The sequence below is a fragment of the Arachis ipaensis genome, chromosome B10 (genome assembly GCF_059453495.1).
Source record: "Arachis ipaensis isolate K30076 ecotype BB chromosome B10, ASM5945349v1, whole genome shotgun sequence".
NCBI lineage: Eukaryota > Viridiplantae > Streptophyta > Magnoliopsida > Fabales > Fabaceae > Arachis > Arachis ipaensis.
Genome location: NC_142435.1, coordinates 35,537,200 through 35,546,182, shown reverse-complemented (window position 1 = coordinate 35,546,182; position 8,983 = coordinate 35,537,200).

The window sequence follows — 8,983 nt, the reverse complement described above, 5'->3', positions numbered from 1 at the left end:
GCTTGAGCGCTTTGCTCTTTGAACCCTTGTCACTAGCGTTCAATTTGTGAACGCTCCGCTCAATTAGTGGGCGCTATGCTTGGTTCCTTGAGTGCTACGCTTTCATGGCTCTTTCTTTTCTTCATCATTCTTCACCTACAAGTAATCAAGCCAACCAAACAAAGTATCACCAAATTCACAAGATCTCTGCATTATCATAAAATCAACTAATTCCAGCATGAATCCTATGATTTTGTGTCAATTAAATGATGGTTGATTGATTTAACATAACCATATAAATCTACTCCAAATCACTTACTTATAGTGCAAGAAAGTGCATAAAACCTAATGAAACAAGTGAAAAATGCTTGAAAAGATAGCATAAGATGACTTGTCATCACAACACCAAACTTAAATCTTGCTTGTCCCCAAGCAAGCACTAAACATAAGAAGAAATGAAATGAAACAGAGAAGCATACATGTCCTTATTTAGCATACAATTGAACTTGGTTCATGGGGTTTTATGCAGACAAATGTAGCTCAATTATTCTTAGCTATCTGATATGGAATGTCTCTTTGATGGTTCACTAGAGTTGCCGCTATAGTGCCTTGCTTTTTGATTGATCCCTGTTCGCTTTTTCTTTCTTTCTTTTGCTTAGAAAGCTTATTTATTATTGGAAGCTTGGTGGCAAGTATTGCAGCAGCCTTTTGGCTTAATTTTTGCTCAACACTTCTTCACCACAGACACTTGGCTCACAATTTCTTCCTAGGAACATTGATGCCCATCATCTCTTTGGATTACTAAATGATTTGTAAATAGGTTGCTCTTGATAATGGACTTTCGATTGGCAATCCCAGATTAGTTAATCCAAGTGGCCAAGTTTTAAAATACTCCTCAGAACCTAATTGTCCAAGCATATCCTAGTACAAAAGCACCACAGGCATATGTCCTAAGGTCCAAGCTATTGGTGTCTAGCCTTATTGTTTGTTTCTTTGCCAATTCTTGGCTTTTCTTTTCTTTTTCTTTCTTACTTTGATCCATTCTTAGGGAATATTCATTGATAAAAGGCTTTACAGCAGCAGCTTAATTCACACTACAAAGGACATTTTATTATGCAGCTTTTGTTATTGAGCTAATCATTAAATCAAACAAGTACCACCACTGAATTTCATTCTAATTTCGACAACATTGGACAATCACTTTTCTATATCAAACATTTTTCTTTTATTCATGCAGAGGGGAACAAAACAGAATTTAAGCAAGTGATTGATAACAAGTACAATGCAGGCTAGCATTCTTAGCAAACATCTACACTTACACCTAATTGAACACTTCATCAAGACATATAGGAATCTCCAAGTTAAAACACAGCAAAAAGGATTAAGTGTCTAGACAACCTGGGAATGTCTCTTAGCTTTTTTTTTTGTCATCATTATTTCTCTTAGTTGTACCTCCTTGGGATGATGATGCAGATTACTTCTCAAGGTTGAATGTTTTCCAACACAATTCTTAGAAGTTGCTTGTTTCTCAAGCCCTTAGGCAATTGATTAGTATGCAGAAATTGTGTGTAGGCTTTTGAACTTAGTTTGGTGTGTGAACACCAAACTTAGTTTCTTGCCAATATTTCTTATGCAACAAGCCAACCATATATGAAACCTTGTGCCTTTGCTAAAGGTCATGAAACTAAAAACTAGAAAACAGACAATGGTTTAGTGGTTTTTCTGATTGCTTGGAGCTAGTAACCAGTTCTGCAGAGGGTGAAATGTGTTTTTAAATGAGATTTTTGGTGGAACACCAAACTTAGCATCCTTCATTCACCCTTAAATTATTTTGGTGTGCAACACCAAACTTAACGCCTTGCAATACAGATAAAACTACTTAACCTTTTTATTGAAATGGTTAGGAAAAGAAACTACATCAGGTTGGGTTGCCTCCCAACAAGCGCTTCTTTATTGTCACTAGCTTGACATCTTATCCTTTGTTCATGGGGGCTAAAAATCATAGTGCCTCAGCTTTTCTCCTCTTACTGTGGACTTCCTTCCGGTCTCTTCTTTGGTGATCTCTAGGTGTTCAAGTGGAAGGATTCAGCTCACCGTATAGTGCTCAGATAATTGTGGAGACACCTTCATTGGTCGAGTGTTTAACATCACTTTATCCCCTGGTGAGAAGCCTTCAGTGGGGATTTTCTGATCCCCTTCACTTCTCCCATCTATCTCTTCTTGTGGAGCTTCTCTGTTGCGTTCTTCCTGGATGATGGCTTCTTTTCCTATAATCTTCCCACTTCCTACTGTGATTGCTTTGCAATCCTCCCATTTTGTGGATTTCCTTTGTCTCTTGGGTTGTCTTCAGTGATGCTGGGGAAGGTATTTGCTCTCTTCTCACCCATTCTGAAATTTGCTCAGCCATTTACCTCATGTGTTTTTCAAGGTTTTTAATTGAGGCCTCTTGGTTTTTGAATGCCAAGACTTGATTTTTCATGAGTTTCTCCATCATTATCTCTAGTCCAGAGATTCTCTGAGATGGTTGTAGTTGTGTGAGATAAGATGGTTGTTGCTGAAAGTTGTTTGAATTATTTACGGGGTATTTTGTGGGTAGAATATGGATGTGGAAAAGTTATTCTGGTGGGTATGGGGTTGGTGATATGTGCTTTGTGAGTTTTTAAATTGGTTGGTATTATTGGATGAATGGCTTTGGTTGTTTGTGTTGCTGAGGCTGTTATAGTTGAAGCCCCTTTGTCCTTGATTTTGGTGCGCACCCCACCTCAAGTTAGAATGAGTCCTCTAGGATAGGTTGTGTATGTTACCATGCAAATTGTATTAGAACAAACTTGAGGTGTTATTCATGTATTGCACCTGCTCAGGGCTTTGTTGCTCATAGTTGAATCTAGGGCTTTGTGCATTTACTGCAACAATTTGCAGTCCATCAATTTTTCTGGTCATCAGCTCCATTTGTTGTTGAAGTTGTTGGTGCATCTGCTTATTTTGTGCCAAGATAGTGTCAACACCTTCAAGCTCCAAGACACCGCTCTTGGGAGCTGGGGGCGTTGCCTTTGATGAGCATAGAAGTATTGGTTATTTGCATGGACATTGGGGGTGAGTATACTGCTCCCACTGTGTCTTGCATTGGGGAAGGTGTAGGAAGCTGGAATTCTCCTTTGGGGTTGGCCATTGTTGGCCACTCCCTCTGGTGGATTAGAGGGATTCCCTTCCATCTCTTGCTTCTCTTCTCAACCTCCAAAGTGTTTCAGGATCAAGAGGTGTGGATTCATCGCTTTTTTCTCCCCACACTTAAATAATGTACGGTCCTCCGTGCATGCACTTGATCCGGGGGTGAAGGACTGTGAGGCTCCACCTTCAGCTGGTGGGCTCTGGGGGCTCCGGTTGCTATATATAAACAAATAAACAACAATTGAGGAGAAGTGAGTTCTGTGCTATAATAAAAAGGCAATGTATGTATTCTAAATGCGCATGGTTTATAACACAACACATTAGTCAATTTAAAACAAAAACCACACAATCAAAAGAAATAGCATGTTCCTCAATCAAGTAGTCCTAGGTTGCAAGTACTAAATAAGCAAAACTTAAGGCACAAACAACCTAAGTAACCACAACTAAAGTGAATTGAGTATATAAGACATTGGTTATCAAAATCGTGCAAGTGAAAGCACATGGTGAATAGAAAATGGTACAATCAACAACAACCAATTCAATGATGAAAAGAGACTACTTATTCACCCTTAGGAATAAGGAAATAATCACATGTATAAGGTGCTTGTTACAAAAAGTGACACGTCATGATAAGAATCAAGTCAAGTCAACTCAAAAAAAATGCAAAGCATTAACAAGGAACAAATACGTTGTTATGTGATTATATTCACTTAAGAACCATGATGACTAAGTAGCTCAACTCAATTCACTAAAGTAAAAGTGCACAATTCAAGATGCCAAACAAGGATCAAGTCTAATGCATATGGTAGCTATAACATATGAATCAAACTCACAGTTTATCTAGGCAATTAAATAAAGACATGATGCTCAGTGCACATATTCATTAGATCAAACCAAAACTTAAGCAAGAAGCAACCCAACAATTATCAACAAACACTTGCAACTTATTTAATTAATAAACAACTAAGAAATTAATATAATTACCAAAATAAAAATGAAATGTAAATAAAACAAAGTAGAATAAGTAGAGAAGAGGGGAAAAATAAGAGAAAAGAGGGGTGGAAGAGGAAAGAAGGGAAGAAGTTGAGAGAAGAGAAGAAAAGAAGTAAAGTGTGAGAAAACAGGGGCGTGCGCATGCATAGGGGTGTGTGCGTGCACACACTATGAGGAAAGGGGAAGGTGTGCGAGCGCACTCGCTATGCGAGCACTCCTGGCAGAAGAGGGAGTAAGAAGTGTGCGTGCACACAAGGGTGTGCACACGCACTGAAGAAGTTTTTTTTTTTTTTGGGAAGGATCACGTGTGCGTGCGCACACAGGTCCGTGCGCGCGCACAAGAGGTAAGGGCAGGGGTTTACGTGCACGGGCTGTGCCAACGCTCCCACCAGAGTGGTTGCAAGTTGGCGTGTGGACGCACACGTCTGTGCGTCCGCACAAAAAGTGCGAAAAAGGGTACGTGTGCCTACGCACGAGTAGGTGCGCACGCACAGGTCGCAGAAAGTAGGGGAACGCGTGTGCACAAGGCGTGCTGCCGCTGCGAACAGAGGGCAAAATCATGCGTGCGCGTGCGCACAGGTCGGTGCGCACGCACAGGAAGCATAAAATAGCTGTTTTGCGCGCACAGTACGTGCGTACGCACAGATGCCCTGTTTTGCAAAATTTTCTTCAAAATTCTAAGGTACCAAGCCTTAGTTCAATCAAAACCAAACACCAAAACATGCAAGAACCCATAAATTCATGATCCAAACCGAAATTAACATAACCAACTCAAAATTTAAACTAATCCTAAGCTAACCAAAACAAGCAAACATACAATTAAGCCAAAATATATACAAAAACAGAAGAGTTAGAACAATGTTACCAAGCACTTTTATTTAATGTCTTTAAGTTAGACAATTGGGAGAGCCCTTGCTATGGTGGCTTGTGCTTGACTTCCCCACCAATGCTAGAATGTCCAATGTCCTCCGGGGTCCCAATCCTAACCATCAACAAAGACAATCAAAAAGCAAGTTATTTACATATTAACATATTTACAATAGCCAACAACAACACCATTGCAACTACTCGGCAACGGCGCCAAATTTGATAAGAGAATTATTGCATGGTTTGGAATCAATCAAAACAAGAATCAATTCGTTGGTAGCATATTCCAAACCAACAATGAATTCTCAAGATCAAATATTAAATCCAATACAAAATAACTGATCCCCGGGTTCGATCCCCGGCAACGGCGCCAAATTTGATGATGAGAATTTATCGTTGATCTAGATTTTCACAAAATACAATTTCGTCGTTGAAAGTATAGTCTAGACCAACAATTAATTCCCAAATCAAATGTTAAATTCAAATCGAAACAAATATAAACCGAGAGTATTTAGCTCCCGGGTCATCTTCCCTAGGAGTTGCAATGAAATGTACAATTATTGGCTATGAAACATTGGGGAATTGGGAATGAAAGTAAGAAAGCAAGAAATGGAAATAGCAAGAAAGTAAATGAACATGCAAGGAATGCAAATGGCAACTCTTGGCAAGAATTGGGTAATCTAGGCTTCCTATCCTAATTGTGGACCACAAACATGGCAATTGTGTGGAAGCAATACAAACTAGTCAATCCTCCTTGAGAATTAGTCAAAAGGTGTAATTGATCTCAATCCATAAGTCCTAGTCAACTCACTAATTACTTAGTGAAAGACTAGCGTCAATGGAAACCAAATCAATTAACCATTCTCACACAGTGCGGAATGGACATCTACAACTCAATTCCACCCAAACATCCAATTTCTCAACCAAGAGTGTGAAAATTAAACATGCAAGAAATTAAACATCAAAGCAAATAAAAGTCAACGCAATAAAAGTCAAAGCAATTAAATGCAAGTAAAGGAAACTTAAAATGCAAGAAACCTCTTGGCAAGTAATTGAAGGCTAAGGTTACCTATCCTAGTCATTGACCACAAACATATGATGATTATGAAGAGTTAATCCTACTTAGTCAACCTTACATCGAAGATAAGTCAAATAGGCATAGTTAATTTCAATCCCTAAGTCCTATGTCAACACTAAGGGGTCACATAGAGTCAAGGGAGACCAAATCAACTAACTACTCTAATATATCAAACAAGAATGGACATCAATGACTCAAGGATCACCAAAGTCATTAATTTCAAGCCAAGAGTGGAGAAAAAACTAAGTGAAAACTAAGCCAAGCATTTTATCAAACACTTGGTGTACATGAAAATAAAATAATATTAAATTACAATAAAATAAAATCCAAAATACCAAAAGCAAGAAAATGACAATAACAATTACAGAAAGCAATAAATGACATGGAAACATAAATTTGCATTAATTAAAACTAAAGCAACAAAGAGTATCCATAAGCATAAAAATGACAAAATAAAGGAAATAACAAGAGACATGAGGAAGAACAAGATAGAAGAACATGGAAACATAAATGAAACTACACTAGAATAAGAATTAAAAGCTAAAATTAAAAGGAAATTAACTAATAAAACCCTAATTCTAGAGAGAGGGGAGCTTCTCTCTCTAGAAACTAAGAGAAAACATAATAAAAACTAAACCTAATTGCCCCCCTTCATCCTTCTTCAATTTGGCCTTAAATAGCTTCAAAAAATGAGTTGAATTGGGTTTTGGGGGCCCAAAAATCATTGCCAGCGAGTTGCAATTAATGAGGTCACGTGCAGGGACCTGTGCGGACGCACAGATGTGTGCGTCCGCACACGTGCTGAATCCTGACTTGTGCATACGCACAAGTACCTGTGCGTACGCACACGTAGACTTTTGTCCACTATAGCAAATTGCATATCATTTTGAATCCCCGGATGTTAGCTTTCCAATGCCGCTGAAACCGCCTCATTTGGACCTCTGTAGCTCAAGTTATGACCAATTTAGTACAAAGAGATCAGGGTTGGCAGCTTTCCAAATCCTTCATTTCTTGAATTCTTCCCTTTTGCATGCTCTTTTCCTCACTTCTTCAACCCATACTTTCCTTGGAAACCTGAAAATCACTTAACCAATACATTAAGGCACCAAATGGGATTAACGTGAGTAAAATTGACTAAATTAAGCACAAAAGAGCATGTTTTCACTTTCAAGCACAATTTAGGAAGAAATCTCAAAAGCATGCTATTTAGGTGAATAAATGTGGGTTTATGTGATGGAATCCACTCAAATCAAACCAAAATATATCGTAAAATATGAATTCATCAATAGGATTGATTGATATGGGTGTTAAAAGAAAAGGGCTTAAGAAATGGTATAAATGAATTGTACAGAAAATTGTGTAATTTGGTGATTTTAGCCAACTTCGACGGATCATAATTTTGCGCTCAGAGCTTGGAATTGAGTGAAATTTATCTTGAATTAAAATTGAGAATGTCTACTTTAAGATGGTCAAAAAATAGAGGATAAACATTTTTTGTAGCAAAACTTATGAGTGTTTAAAAATTGGTGTTTAAAACTAAATTGTGCAGAGTTGGCAAAATTGGTGGCCGAACCAAGTTCTGCATGTACGCATGATACCTAGTTCTTGCGAGACCCGTTTTAGGTTCTGTGCGTACACATTAGGCATGCGTACGCACGATCCCCTATTTTTGCTGAAATGCTATTTTTAAACTATTTATCCTTTCCGGCGAGTTTGTAACCCCCCCATAACTTCCGTATGAACTCTAAAAACCATATTTTTTATCTTAATATCATTGGGGATGGAATTAATGAATTTAAATTGGGTTACTCCCTTATAAAACCTATAAACAAAATGTTTCAAATGTTGTGGGATGGTGGTTCGTCCCGCCCACTGTAACACCCTTACTTTTAATACCTCATGACCATACTAAAAGTTTAGGCGTCACTTCCCTCTAATCCGTTAATTTAATATTATAATTATTTAATATTGAGCCTTAGCAAACACATCGAATCCTTAGTTACAAAATCGAGAAAGACTTTACTTTAATTTACTTAATCACACAATTATATCCACATAATAATAAATACATAAGCTTATTCAAAGTTCTTCAAAATACACGTCCTACCCCTCTAAAAACTAAAAACATAATCATCGAGGGGAAAATCTAATAACTAAACCAAAATTCATAAAGTACAACCACATATAATATGCTTGTAGTTCAATCGCAGCTTCGCGCCAAAGCTTCATGAACCTGTCACTGAAAAAAAAATCTGTAGGGGGGTGAGAACATCGTCCTCGCAGGTTCTCAGTAGGGATGGAAATACCATCAAAGTAAAGAAATACTTGCAAATAGAATTAATTTCATTATAAAACAGTTTATCCTTGAAATAACTGTTTGGAAGAAGCTTTATGGAGGAAATTTAATTTAAAAGATCATAAAGAATTTTTATTTAAAGAAACGTAGAGGACCAAGGACGTGCCTAGGGACTTCCTATCCGACTTACCTCGCTCACTCCTATTCAAACAATACATACATTAGAAAACTCAGGCGACACCTAGTCCACCTGCCTCAACCTTCATCGCCACATACCAGAAACCACCCTCATCACGCCTCCACCAAAAAGGGTCTCTCAGATAAACATACACATACAAGACAAACAAAGAAATCACAGATAGGATTCAGGTACAGCTAGTAAAACAAGTAGCAGATAAACATGGCTAAGCAATTAGGCAAATTAAAACAAATGCACACTCAATCAAAACATACAAATGCATATGATGCATGCATGCCTGTCCTATGCCTGATGAGTCTCATCTGTCGGTTATATAGCAAACCCGAGATGTCCTGGTAGTTAACCATTGGACAGCCCCTCTGTGCGTGCATCCCCAAGCTCAAAAATAATATCCATAGAGTCA